This window comes from Podarcis bocagei, assembly GCF_964188305.1.
Source record: "Podarcis bocagei genome assembly, chromosome: 7".
NCBI classification, from domain to species: domain Eukaryota; kingdom Metazoa; phylum Chordata; class Lepidosauria; order Squamata; family Lacertidae; genus Podarcis; species Podarcis bocagei.
The window spans coordinates 33,432,499-33,447,598 of NC_138132.1; the positions used below are offsets into that span (position 1 = coordinate 33,432,499).

General features: G+C 45.9%; 1 protein-coding gene across 10 annotated transcripts in view; it reads right to left on the reverse strand.

The window, feature by feature from the left end:
• The window catches only part of ADGRB2 (adhesion G protein-coupled receptor B2), a 165,611-nt gene that overhangs the window by 118,846 nt on the left and 31,665 nt on the right, over window positions 1–15,100 (reverse strand). The window lies entirely within an intron of this gene.

The following is a 15,100-nucleotide window of genomic DNA, read 5'->3' on the forward strand; positions in this document are numbered from 1 at the left end:
AATTTCATACACATTGAGTGGCTAGAGAACCACATTGAAAAATTCAAAAAAAAGCATGAATTTTGAAGGGTTGCTATGTTTCAGAGACTTAGAATTAGACAGGGTTGCCCATAAATTCGCAGTGAATGGAATTTATCTCCCATCCCAAGGCCTGCACCCCAGCCCTGAAACACAGGAAGCTGAAGGTGCAAAAGGGGGCTAGAGCTGAAAAATAATGGTCAGGGATGGGCTGTGCTTTCTGCTAACCCTGGAGCCACAGCAACTGGCAGGCTGTCCTTAGAGGGGGGAAATCCCAACTCTGGAGAAAGACTGTGGCTTTGGGGCAAGCTGGAGCCTCGCTGTCTGAAATGTAACAATGGACAGAATTGTCAATTTTGGTTCTTCTTGGCTTGCCATTTTACCAAGCTTAGGTTCAGGTTGCCCAATACGTACATCTGTATGCAATTTTCATTTTAAAAATTCTGCACAAAAATGTGGACATGCTTTGCATGCATTCCTTCCCGCATACATATTTTTGTACACAACTATTGCACAATACTTATAATTATTATTAATTGATTCCTAGGCCACTTAATGTCCAGACGGTTTCTAAGCAGTTTAACAAGACATAAATACTGATTGCACAACATTGTTAAAATACAGAAGAATTGAAAACACAGGATATTTAAAACAATAGAATATACCCATTAAGATATTACTATAAAACTGATCATTATTAAAATGTGTGATAAAACAGCCCCATTAAAGCAACACATAGGGGCACTGTGGCTATTGGCACTTTTTCTGTTTGTTTGAGGGGTGTGCATTTTGAAGGGCAGTGGTGTTTTGCTTTGTGTTTTGGCTTGGGAAGTGCAAATAAGGCATAACTGCATTAAATGTGAACAAAATGAATTCTCCCCATCCCTCCAGGAATGCAAGGAGCAGGTAGAAAGACCTGAATGTGCCAGCAAGAGCAGGGTCCCCCCCCCACTCCATCCTTGCCATATTCAGATATCCAACTCTGTCTCCCTCCAAGCTGACTCTGTGTAAAGTCTTGCTGGGCCTAAAATAACAGCATCTTTAGTTCATCATTATTATTGATGAAAAAACCTCTAAGCATGTGCGAACTGCATTTTGCTCACAGCTGAGTAACAGAAACCAAACGTCTGCCTCCTTCAAGCCCCATCCCCCAAACACACACACAAATGTATATTGGAACCACATTTCACACTCACCCCCCCCATGTATTTTTACACTGCAAAAACGGTAAATGCACCCCACCCTCTGAGATGGCTGCCTGTTGTTTCTCTGTACAAGCCTCTTTCTCAGCTTGCCTCTTTCTGGTCAGGAAACATGACTTTTGCAGAGACAGCAAGGAATTTGTCCCTGGATGCTTTTAATTGGGGGGGGGGCTGCCTATGACTAATTGTTGAGCTATCATAGGGTTGCCATATTTGAAAAAGTGAAAATTCCGGACACAAAAGTTGTTGAGCTGCTTAAGGGGGCTGAATACCGGCTATGTCCAGAAAATTCCAGATATATGACAACCCTAATATTATCACATAATGATACGTTATGTGGTACTGCCCTTCTGAGGACTGTGCCACTTCAGAAAGCAAGTGAGAGACAGCATGACTGCATACTCTCCACGGAAGGGGTGAGGGATACTCGGAAAACTAACATGGCAAAAACAACATGAGGCTAGCTTCTTTCTCCCTGATTTCCTTTAGGGAATGTTTGACTGGGGGGGGGGAGAATGACACACATGAAATGCTCCACATCCACCTCCATCTTCAAGAGGTACAATCCCAGGATGTACAATCCCACATGATATTTTCTTCTAGCTGTGGATCAACCCAATTCCTTGCTAGAGTTTCCTTCTTTGTGGTTAAAGGAAGTACGACTTTGCTACCTGCCCAGACGGGTATCACAGCAATCACCTCCTTCCTTGCCACTGCTCCAGCATCAAAACTGAAGCATGAAGGAGGTCAGTGTGATCTGAAAAGCATGCAAGCCTAGGCTTCTAAACTCCAGTTAGCCAAACTGCAGAGACCATAACATAGTTTCTCACGGTTTGGGGAGTGTCGTCTCTTCTGTACAGAGGAACAACCCATTTACACTCACCCTCTAGAATTCTCTTCTCTTCTCTTCCCCCCCACCCCCCCACCCCCTTGCCGCATTTTCGTTTTAATCTACCAAGCCGTTAAGTGCGAACAAGCTGGCCACGGGTAAGTGCTGTTTATAGAGTCATAAAGAGCCAGACCTCAGCCTCATAAACCCTGCAGGATGTGGAGTCGGGAAGCTGAGAGGTTTCCCAATCCAGGGAGGGAATGGAAACCCAGCAGAATTCCCAACAGCAGAATGGCTGTTGAAAGAAGCAATTCCAGTGCCAGGGCACCAGCATAAAATCATTTTTCAGGAGGAAGCACCAGAGTTGCTTTAAATGTCTGGGTACCCAGCTCCTCTGATTTTTCTGCCCTGAGAGTCCGTGTGCAAAGTCCATCAGCTAAAGAACAAAAGAATAGCCTGCTGGATCAGGCCAAACCATCTAGTCCAGCATCCAGTTCTCACAGTGGCCAACCAGACGACTATGGGAAGCCCACAAATAGGACCCAGGCACAAGAGTGCTCTCCTCCAATGGTTTCCTGCAAACAAGTTTTCAGAAGCATTCCTGTCTTCAGCCATGGATGCAGAAGATAGCAATCATGGCTAGTATCTGTTGATAGCCTACTTCTCCATGAATTTGTCTAAAAGATGGTAGCCTTCACTGCCTCCTGTGGGAGAGAGTTCCATAGTTCAACTATGTTCTGAATAAAAAAGAACTATCTTTAATTTGTCCTGAAACTTTTCTTTCTCCAAGCCATGTACTTCTCCCATGTCACCTCTCACTTGCCTTGCTCCTCCGAAGAGGGCATGGGGCTCAAGTTCAGCAATTCCATCATCTAGGGCCACAACTCATGCTGCCCCCTGTGCAGACACAAAATGAGAGCCAGGCTAGAGTTGCCTCTTCACCCCGAGAAAGATAAAAGGTGAAATCTGCAGGGTCTGCAACTGCAAATTGTGGGAACTGCAAAATTATGGGAAATTCTGGAAGGGAGGGGAAGGGGGAAAAGAAAAAAAGAATTAATTCCAATGAGGAAGAGATGAATTGGATACATTTCACCAAGACACAATACAGGCTTCTCACCTTTTAACTGTAATGGAAGATGCATGCATGCAAAAATTATCACTTGAAATTATGGAACTTGTGTGGTGTGATTGAGGCAGAGCATTGTGTATGGGGTGGTGGTAGGGGCAGCAGAGTCTAGGGAGGCAGAGAGGGCAACCCCTACGCCCAAAAGAAGCAGGGAGAGTTGCAAGGAGAGCCAGGCCTATGGAATCCTGAACCCATATCTCAAACCAGAATGATTCATTTGCCAAACGGATTATTGGCCCGACTAGAAAGCCTGGCTCAGCTTAACACACCCAGCTCAGCCAGTAGAGCGTGTGACTCTTAAACTGAGGATCGTGAGTTTGAGTCCAAGATAGGGCAAAAAGATTCCTGCATTGCAGGGGATGGACTAGATAGCCCTCATAGTCTCTTGTAGCTCCAGAATTCTATGGTGTCTACATTTGCATCTATGCATACACATGCACATCTTTGGGCCACACTGTGCTTGGGATATCACACAGGTTAGGCCAGCCTCTGCCTCAGTTGGCCTTACAAGCCACTCCAGTAGGTCTGCTACAAATCGAATCCAGTATTGTGTCCAGACATGAAGGGCTCCAGCTCTGTATTTATTGTTTTATTTGTTTTATTGCCTTTATACCCCACCTTTCAACCGAAGAGCTCAAAGAGCACGGTTCTCTTCAACCTATTTTATACTCACAACAACCCCATGAGAGCCAGACTAGACTTGAGAGACTGTGAATGGCCCAAGGTTACGCAGTGAACTTCATGGCTGAGCAGGGATTTGAACTCCCAAGTCTTATTTTTATTGTTTTTTATTTTTTCCAAATCCTTTATTATTTTATTCACATAACATAACATACATTCTTTATAGCAAACAACTCCAAAATAAGCAGACAACCCCAAAATAAAATCATATGTAACAAAACCATAAGTCTCATGTTTTCATTTACACTGATCTCCTCTCCGATACTTGATATTTACTTGATATTTCTTGCTTTCTGCTTTCCTTATAGAATCTTTATAAAAATTTAAATCTCTTAAATCCTATACCAATCTTTAACAATTTCAATTAATCCCTTCGCCTCCCTCCCCCACAACCCAGTACTTCCCTCCACCCGTGTGCGAACTCCCAAGTCTTAGTCCTACATTGAAACCACTGCACCACACTACTTTCTTTCCTCACCACTCAACCCACCCAATCAAAATAGCCCCCAAAACAGGATTGAACCAGAGGCTCTGGCAGTCCACTGTCTCTGCGGAGCCCTCGGCTCCCCAACAAACTGTCACACTCAGCCTGCACCTGCTATGTTGCTACTAGGCAGTGGCGAGCAGAAATAGCCCGGGGAGTGTGAAAGAGGGTGTATCCTGCACACAGGAGCCCCACAGAAACAGAAGCACCTCTCCTTCTAAATTTAGAGCCTGAAAGGTAGTTCCTGACACTGAGACAAATGAGCTGCTGTCAAGGAGGCAGCCACGTTGAAAAATGTGCATGCAAGCATGAGAAATAAGCAGTGTGAGGGCAGAGCAGACCTCCCTTGCCTAGCTTAGATGGCCTTCAGGGGGATGGAGGCGAAGTCAGAGCAGGGCTGGGGTACCTGAGGCCCTTCCAGATGTTGTTGGATTCCGACTCCCAGGACAGCCAGTGGACAGGGATGCTGGGAGTTGGAGCCCAGCAACATCCAGAGAGCCAGACTCCCCATCCTTGAATTAGGGAGAAAGAGAGCCAGGGAGCATAGGTCTATGAATGACTATCAGTCATGATGAGAAGTCAATAGAACTTCCATGATCCAAGGCAGTCTGCCTCTAAATACTGACTGCTAGGGAGAAAACAACAAGAAAGGACTCTTTTCTTCATGGTCTTCTTGGGGCATCTCGAGTAAGTTGTCAGCAGCCAAAAGGGCTTTGTGGCCAGATCCAACAGGGCTTTTATTTTGTTCTAGTGCTATGAAGATGGTCCCATCAACAGAACTTGAGCAGAAGGTTATTAGTTCTTGGGTTCAACTTGGTTTTGAATGACTGATGCCAGCTTTTAAAACATTGAATAATAAGGGAAATGAAGTAATTGTGAAACACAGAGTGTCTCCAAGCATGTCCATGGAGCCTGTTCCCTTATGGATTAGGGGAACCATAGCCAGACCTTTTGGGCTGCTGGGGAGATGAAGTGGTGTGCGTGGAAGGCCCAATTCACCATCCCTCAATGTGGTTCCAAAATAATTCCTCCCACCACATTCCTCTCTGGATTGGTCATTGTGGAACCTTGCAACACATCAAAGAAAGGTGGATTTGTCCAGGATCTGATTCCCTAAACTAAGCTCCTTAGGAAGAGACTGTGGTGCTTGTGTTCTTGGAGGAAAAACCATCACACTGCTGGCAATGGAACAGATGTGAAATAGCAGCACAGGCTGCCATTGTGTAACCGTTCACATAGCAATCGTACATCTTACATTCCGAGCCTGCTGCAAACTTGCCCTGCCTTGCTCCACATCTTCAAGCACTGACTTTGAATTTTAGATATGTGTCAACAGGGAATTATAAATGTTAAGGGTTGTGATAGAGATTTCCCCCTGCTATGCCACCTGTTCCTGCTAAGCATGTAGAGAGAGATTTTTCTTCTGTGGTCACATCCTGGTCCACCCCTCAACCTGATTTCTCTCTATAGACACAAATTAATGGCTGCATCTTGGTTCAAGGACAGGAGCAAGGGGATCACTTCTCCTTTATTGGTCAGGCAGTCTAATTAATCCTTGGAGGGTCTTTTAACGAACACCTTGACTTCAGCTCAGGGGTCAATGGAGCTGTGGCAGGCTTGTTACCCTGAGCTGTGTGCTTCCACACAAATCATAAGACACAACAGCACAGACACAACAACTTGCTGTCGCAGGAGGCAGTGATGGCCACCAACTTGGGTGGCTTTAAAAAAGGAGAGGACAAATTCATCAATGGCTACTAGCCATGTTGGCTATGCTCTGTCTCTACAGTCAGAGGCAGTAAATACTTCTGAATACCAGCTGCAGGAAACCACAGAAGGGGAGTGGCTCGTGTCCTCAAATCCTGCTTGCTGGTTTCCCACAGGCATCTGGTTGGCCACTGTGAGAACAGGCTGCTGGACTAGATGGGCCACTGGCCTGATTCAGCAAGTTCTCCTAATCAAATAAGAATCAATACATCTAGAACTGGGGTGAAAGGCCTCTGTCCTGAATGCAGCCTTATAGCCGCCAGGGGTCTCCACAGGCCATTGGGGAAAGGCCATAGCTTTGTGGCAAAGCACATGCTTAGCATGCAGAAGTTATTAGATTCTTGGTGCCTCAAAGTACTGATGGGAAAGACTCCTGCTTGAAACCCTGGAGAGCTTGATGGACCAATAGCCTGACTTGGTGGAGAAGAGCTTCTTGTGGTCCTATGCCCACTCGTCCAGGCTGTCACCCTCACTGGCCCTGCTCCAAGTCCTCTTTGAGCACTTTTGCCTGGTGAGGATTTGTCCTTGTCCCTGTCATGATGCCTGCTTGGAAGAAGAGAAGATGCTGAATGTGGGATGTGATCCATGAGAGGCAGTCAAATACAACATTTCTTGTAATGCTAGAAAAGACATGAGAGGGAAAGTTTGGTCCAGCCAGTTGAAACTTCCTGTTCCTCCTGGCTGGAGCCTCCTTCCTTTTGTATGTGATAGAAGGTGGGCATGACCTAACCTGTCCAGGTAACAAAAGGACGAGTCATGCAGCACCTCCTCTTTCTTTTTGACTTTCTTCTTCGTTTGAGCAGTTTTTAGCTAGAACTGCTCTGTTAGCTCTCAGCTAGCAGAAGCACTGGGATTATTCCCCCATATGGGGTAGATCCACATGTACATATTTGTAATTAAGTCTGCTTTCAGGGATCCAACTGTGAACTGATGTAAGTAAACTTCTTTTATTGATTTTGAATAAGATTGTGGCGTCTTTATTCTTTTAAGAGGGATTCAAGGGAACTTACCAGGAACATACAATTCAATCTGAGACAGATTGAATTGTATAGTAGCGAGAGGCTCACACGAGCCTGCAACCAGCTATCTGCTGTGCATGTAAAAAGGGGAATGTAACTCTGCTAAGTAAAGTAACTTACTAGCACAGGTTAGGAAGGATATCAATAAACAATATATCCTCTCCTGCCACCCTGAACATTCCCACACTGAATTGGACAGTGTGATGGGGTAGAGGGGCTTACCTGACTTTTTACCAGGAAAGACACTACGAGGCCGATGCAGTGGAAATGCACTGGTGCACCAACCAGGCGCTTCTGATGGTGTGTTGGAACTGTGCACCCCTCCTCACTGGCTCACCCTCCTCTCTCCTGCTAATCAGCAGCAACTCAACGTCTGGGAGGTCAGGTAAGTGTCTCCGCCCCACCATGCCATCGACTACTAGATGTACATATATCGAAAATACTGGTTGTTGCATGACTGGGATGTAGCCTACTCTAGAAAGGAAAGAGCCTCATCTGTTGCTGTGCTTACTTTTGTCTCTGGCACTGCCCATTGCTGGCATGCACCCCTCAGGAAAAGTGCATGCTGCCCTCAGCATGAAAAAAGGTTTCTCACCCCAGATCTTGAGCCAGAGACCAAAATATTGTGGTGGATAGGGAATGCCTGTGGGTTGCAGAGGATTCTGGGAAGTGCTTGAGGTGGCACCCTCTGCTCACAGGGGATATTGGCCAGTGCAGTGCCACTGTTCTGAGTGAGCAGGGAGTGTGCTGTGAATATTGCCAGAGATACTGTGTGCTGCTATGGGAGATTGGCAGCAGCACATAAACCGTCTTCCAGGGAAGTTCATCCGCCATTACTGATCCTCTCCTTGAGGAACCCTTGATAAATTTCTGAGGAACCGTCAGGCTCCCTGGAGCGTCATCTGAAAAATCACCACCTTCCGCCAAGAACTTTCAGTTGTCATTTTTTTACAAAGCACTTTATATCCTAGCAAATGGAGTAAACTATTTCCCAAAGGCATTCGGAAGGAAGGTTTACGGACGTTCTTACTTCTGCCTTTTGAGCATGCTGTTACATGGAATGCAGCCCTGTTGTGACACAATGCTTCTTGTAATTGTATTTAAATTCATTCTAATTTCCATATGAATGCTCAGGTGTACTCCGAATGCAAAGCTGTTGTCAGGGAAATAAAACATACAGCAGCACTCCACATTTCCCCCTGCTCTCCCAATATATGCACAGCTGGTTCCCAACTTTACACCAAGCATCATGAATGGAAAAGAACCCAGAATATGGCTGTGCAGATGAAGAGGCGGAGCTTTAGTGATGCTCACAGTGTCAATCATAAATGACCAAGAGAGGGGGATCACCAGGGACTGGAAACTAGTTTAATTTTGCCAGAAAAACCCTGGCATTTGACTGTGTCAGACTCATTGGCATCTCTCGAGTATGGTGGCCCTGTCAAATATGAAATCTCTGAAGCCTTAAATTGTTACTACTAAAAATGATCACATGCCCGTCATTGAATACCATGGACTCTTGAAAGCCACTGACTGTCAGCCCTTCAGTACTGTCAAATGTTAAAGGTAAAGGTAAAGGGGACCCCTGACCATTAGGTCCAGTCGTGGCCGGCTCTGGGGGTGGGGCGCTCATCTCACTTTATTGGCCAAGGGAGCCGGCGTACAGCTTCCAGGTCAGGTGGCCAGCATGACTAAGCCGCTTCTGGCAAACCAGAGCAGCGCATGGAAACGCTGTTTACCTTCCCGCCGGAGCGGTACCTATTTATCTACTTGCACTTTGACGTGCTTTTGAACTGCTAGGTTGGCAGGAGCGGGCACCGAGCAGCGGGAGCTCACCCCATCGCGGGGATTCGAACTGCCGAGCTTCTGATCAGCAAGTCCTAGGCTCTGTGGTTTAACCCAGACTGCAATAAAATAAAAAGAGATCTAATATTTGGCGAATATTCGGACTAATACAGAAATAGTCAGAAAACACCTGATGAATACTAGATTAGACATCAAAATTGGGAGGAATTTTTTGGGAAGCAAATTCATTTCATCTCAAGTACCAGCCTACTTCAGCTAAAGGTTATTTTTAAACGCATTCAATGGATGAATCAGATGTTTTTAAGAGAGTTTTGACAGCCCCTGAATTAACCAGGGCCCCATTTCCCATCCCAACTCATTAGTTTCAGGTGGGCAGGAGGGTATAGTAAGTCAGCTGACGCCTTAGACCAGGGTCAAGGAGCATGTGATCTTCAAGTGTTGTTGGACTTTGATACCCATCAGCCCCCACCAGCATGACCAACAGTCAGGGATTATGGGAGTTGTAGTCCAGTAACACCTGGAAGGCCAAAGAATAGTCACCCCTGCCTTAGAATTTTTTAAGAAAAAAAATCTGCAAAGGGTGCTGAATAACATGGGGAATGAAAACCTATGAGCACACCTTCCCCACACCAGCACCTACAGAAGTAAGGATGCTTCCAAGGCTTTTTTTGTTTTTTAAAGCAAGGCTAAAGGATCTTTTTTGGAGGGGATACTTGATTTCTGGAAAATAATCCAACATGCAGAGCCTTTTAGCCTTCAAACAGCTTTTTGATAACTCATTAATAAAGTAATGAGGCTGGGGCTGCCTTCTTAAGTCAGGGCTCTGAATACATAATGGGTTTAAGGCCACCTTGGAGCCACACAGTTGCAAAGAGATGTGTGGAGAAGGTAAAGTGGTGCCAAGGAGGGGTCGAAGGTCTGCAGAGAGGTGGAGGGAAAGGGCTGGAGGGAGATCCAAAGAGATAAGAAAATCAATTCCCCTTCATTCATGCCTGCTCAGCCCTTGCACACCAGGGAGATTGGGACTGGCAATCCAATACAGCAGAAGGGACCATGGGGGCAATAGAGCAATTATTTGGAGATGCTCCAAGCTCAAGAAGGCAGCCCCCAAAGACACAGAGGAGCAAAGAAGTATCTCCCTGAAACTCTTAATAGTTAGAGAGATCCAACTATTATTTCACTGCAGTTGAGCCCCTCTTGCCTGTGAGACCTGGAAGACCTGCTCCCTGCCTTGCAGGCCTTTTTGCACCTGGCCTCGGAGGGCAGGGCTCTGACTGAATGGAGAAGCTGTGTCTGGTAATAATTTAATAACAATAATTTTATTATTTATACCCAACCCATCTGGCTGAGTTGCCCAGCCACTCAGAGCAAATTCCAACACATATAAAAACATAATAGACTCTTCTGTTGGGGTATTGGGTTTTGTTGCTGCTGCTGTTATTAATTTTGTGTATCTCTCTTTTTAGATCTTATTATTATTTATGTGGAAATCATTCAATTTGGTCATGCACTTTTTGATGTGTCTTATTTATGTATGTATGTATGTATGTATGTATGTCCGCTTTTGTTATTTGTCCCCCCGCATATTATAAACCTCCTTGAGCATGGTGTTAACTATGGTAAAGTGGCACACAGATATGTCTGTATGTATGTGTCACGTCTTTCCTCCAAGGTGAAGAGGGCGACATGCACTGGGTTTCTCCCCTTTAATGCCTGCCCCTTTAATGCCTGCTGGCTCAGGATCACTCAACGAGCTTCATGGCCCCAAAGGGATTTACAATCAGCAATCACCCAGTCTAGCCCAACTTTCTTCAACCTGGGTGTTCTCCAGTTGTTACTGGACTTCAGCTCCCATCAGCTCCAGCCATCATGGCCAATGGTCTAGGAAGATGGGAATTGTAGTTCACAACATATGGCTGGCAAACTTAACTCAAATCACTGGTAAAAACACAGTGGAACAGGGAAAGGAACCTACTGCTACACCACACAAACACAGAGAGAGTAAAATATTTACAGGATTAGATAGATGCAAAAAATAGAGATGGGCTGAGCAGCCAAGTCTGCACTACTAGATTTGACTGTATAGGTGCAATTCTATATATGGCTACTCAGAAGTAAGTCCCATTGAGTTCAATGAGGCTTGTACTCAGAGAAATGGGTACAGGGCTGGCGTCTAAAACATTTGTGTTGGTTGCTAAAGATCTTCATGCTCTATGTGCGTGCAAATTGCTGTGGGTTTTAGACAATTACAGAAATGGGGTCAAACTAGTCAGCAGATTCATTGCAAAAAAACAAACAAACCCCACCCTCTCCCTTTCCCCATCTTTCTGGATTGAGAACCTGTGGCCTTCCAGGTTTTGTTGGAACTTCAACTTCCATTCTCATCCCTGACTGCTGGCTAAGTTGGGGCTTTAGACCACAGGGATACATTAAACGTTCCAGTTGCTTTGAAGTATAATACAAAATTTCAACATCACCACCACGTGCAGCCTGAACTGGTAAAGGCCATGAAAAGCTTTACCACTTGACTCTCCTAAATTTATAGAGCAGAAAATGGGCAGAGGGAACCACACACACCATTCAGTTTCACTCAGAAACATAGAATTGTAGAGTTGGAAGGGACCCAAAGGGTTAACTAGGGCTTACTCACACTCCCTCTTGTTTCACTGCTTTCTCCCGGGGGAAACTGCCCTTTAGAGCTCAATTGGAGCAAATGGCAATTCAGATTTCTGCTGGATTGATGTTTGCTCCAATTAAGCACTAAAGAGCGGGTTTTTCCCTAGAAAAGGAGCGGGACAAGGGGGAAACTGCTTGGACCCCTGCTTTCTAGGCATGGGGCAAGTGAAAGTGTGGAAAGCCCCTAATCTAACTGCCTGCAATGCAGAAATCACAACTAAATAACTTGCACTTCTTAGTGCAAAAGCTAAGAACACACACATATTTATGTTACATTTACATCTAGCACTTTTCCCAAGGGTGTTCAATGGGCTATTGTATTTTATCATCACAACGACCCTATAGGGTATGGCTAAGTGGAGGGAAGGATGCTGCCTGGGTATGCAGGGCCAACCAATGCTCTGGCATCTGCAGAGATTTAAACTCACGTCTTCTATCCAAGTCTCTGCCTGCTATATCACTCCAACCCACCCACTGCTTGCTTGGGAGCATTTGTTAAAGTCAGCAAAACCGTATCTGTCCTCCTGAGTAGGGATGGATGGCTCTTTCTGTTCTGGTTTTCTCAGTTTTCCCCGTCTCAATTTCTTCCCCATCTCTAATCTTGAGAGAATTTCCACTGAACTTCCAGACAATTAGCCCTGATGGAGGGTTGGAGATACATAACCATTAGGATTTTCTGAGCAAAGTTCACGTTCGCACCTATTGTGCTGACGTGAAAGCTGATTTGCTGCTCCCAGAGTAAAGCCGAGAGCAGCTCTGAAAGACAAGAAAAACCAATAGTGTTTGCAATTCAGGGTGGACTGCCAAAGTAGAAAAAAGTAAGTGTGTGTACATGCACATTTTAAACCCTGGGTGCTGTTTGCCTAGGAGCTTAAAACAACAACCATCACTAACAGAGAGAGTTTGGTGGTTCAGGTTATAGGAAGCAGACTCAGACCACAGGTCCATCTAGCTCAGTATTCCCTATACTGACTGGCAACAGATCTCCAAGATTTAGGGAACCTGGGGATTGAACCTCGGCTTTTGTACATAATTCCATGGCAGACATGCAGGACTTTCTCAGCAAGGCAACACAGGAAGCAAGGGTGAGCAGCATCAGCTCCTGAAATTTGGTGGCAGTGTGAAGCTTCTGGATTGGCCTGGCCGAGATGGGATCTTGGCTGGTGAACAGAGCAGGATCATTTGCTCGTGGATCTTTAGCCACAGGTCGCAGGGGTCCTGGGCTAGGGAAGGCGGAGAAATTTGGTTCTGTTTAGGTTTTATGCAAACCTTCCCAATTCACACCTCCTGAATCTATCTATAAACTGAAATGCAGCCATCCTTTGAAATTTGCACTTCTCTGAATTTTGCAGTGCAGTTCTCCAACCAAAAAAGTGTACAAAAATACACCATTATACTAGGAGAAAGTGGGCATAAAGGCACATATTCCATTGTATTGGTGGAAAATTACTTGCAAAAATGTGTGCACACAAACATGTGTATCTTACAATTTATTTATTTTAAAAAATGACAAACTAATGCAGAAATGTGTCCAACGGAACTTACACTTGGAAAAATGAGAAGTTGAGAGGGTCCACAGCAAAGTGCTTTTGCCTGGTTTTACCTCTGACATCTCCAAGGTAGAGGTGGAAAAAGAACCTTCCTAAGACCCTGGAGAGCTGCTGCCAGCCAGTGTAGACAATACTGAGCTGAATAGACCGACTGACTCTGTATAAGGCAACTTCCTACATTCCTAAATTGAAATTGACAAATATATCCATACACCTGTCTTGAGTCTAAATCTGGCCTAGACCCAACACACAGCTGGGGACCCCTCTCTCACCCCACTCCCCCACAATTTGTTCCACGAAGACGGATGTCCTGCCATCTTTCTACTCTGTCAAGCTGGCCTGCATGAAGTGGGGGAAGCAGCAGCAAAATGCTCCCCTAGGGCACTCTTCTCCCAACTTCTTGTCTCTTTGCTTTAATTAGTTCCAACAGAGCAAGCCTCTGACAGTCATTCCTCCTGATGGCTCAGGATCGTTTCTGCCTGCTCTGATCCCTGCTCTGGCCCAGTGAGAGAAGGAGTTGCACAGTGGAGGGGGGAGAAAGAGGTCAAGAAAGAAGACGCAGTGGCCTACCTGACATTGGTTAGCTGCAGGGAAGAGCCTGACAACTTCCCTGAGGCGGAGGAAAGCATTCGCTGCTAAGTACAGTATCTTCAGTAGGCTGGGAAGCAGAGATGCCCACCAGCGAGCATGCTATGGATCCAACCAACAAAGCCATGTTTTGTCAGGTAAGCAGAGTTGGAGCAAAGGTGCTCTGGGGCTTGGCAAAAACAACAGCACAGCCAGTGATGGAGAATTTGCTGCCTTTTAATGGGATTCTATAAATCTGGGATGCTTCAACCTTGCAAATGGAAGAACTGGAAGAAAAGCCCATTCATTCCAGATTCTGCCCAGGCTCTGCCCCAACCCACCACATTTTGTCAAGGCCGGGGGGGGGGTGGCAACTAGAATAAAATAATTGGGAGCTCAGATAAGCCCCATTCCACATAATCAATCAGACGACGCTGTGCAATTACACCATTTGAATGGCAATGCCCATCAACTTTGAGGGAGCCCCTGGCCCCCTCAAATAATTTATTGGGGTGGGGAAGGATCTCAGCCTCTAGGAGTTGGCTCCTATGGTCCAGGCTCCACCTTCAACATGCCTTTGGGCTGCTTTGGCCAGGTTGGGGGGGTGGATATCCAAAGCATGATAGCAGATGGCTCCCATAGGGCAGCATTAGGGGAGCCTGTGGCTTTCCCCATGTTGATGGATGACCAGCTCACATCAGCCCCTGCAGTCAGCATGGGCAGTGGTCCAGAAATGATGGGAGTTGTAGACCAGCAACATGCAGGCTACCTCTGCTGTAGAGGAACTGTGTGACAAAGGCCAGCCAAGAGGGTCAGCTAACCCCATGGCGAAAGGAAGGTATCCAAGTGAGTCCCAGGACGCAGTCCGAAGGTAGGTGATGCAGCCCCCATGCTGACTCAAAGCAGGGAGGTTCTGTATCTTTTTCAAACAGCATGCTTAACAAGCTGGTTTTTATATGCCTTTAATTGTTTAAAATGTGATAATTGTATCATTTTATCACTTCTGTGTTTACTGCCCTGGGCTCCTTTGGGAGGCAGGTCAGAATAGAAATTTCATAAATAAACAAACCAAGCCACTTTATTTTGAAGGGAAAGCAGCAATACAGAGTCCTGGTCCTGGGGTGAGCTGCTGATCCAGAGTGGGCCCCTGTGTGGCGTTTTTTTGCCTCCCAGCTGCTCTTTGCCTCCACGGGTGCAGTTACAGAAAACAGTACCCACCCATGCACCCCAAAAAGATATCCCAGGGAGAATTATTTGGAAACCAGCACAGGGCCTAATCTGTATCATGCAGCACAGTACCAAACTGGGATTCTGTGCACCTCCTTGAAAGGGTGCATCCACAGTGGCATGGGCAAGTGTTCCACTGGTGCAACAC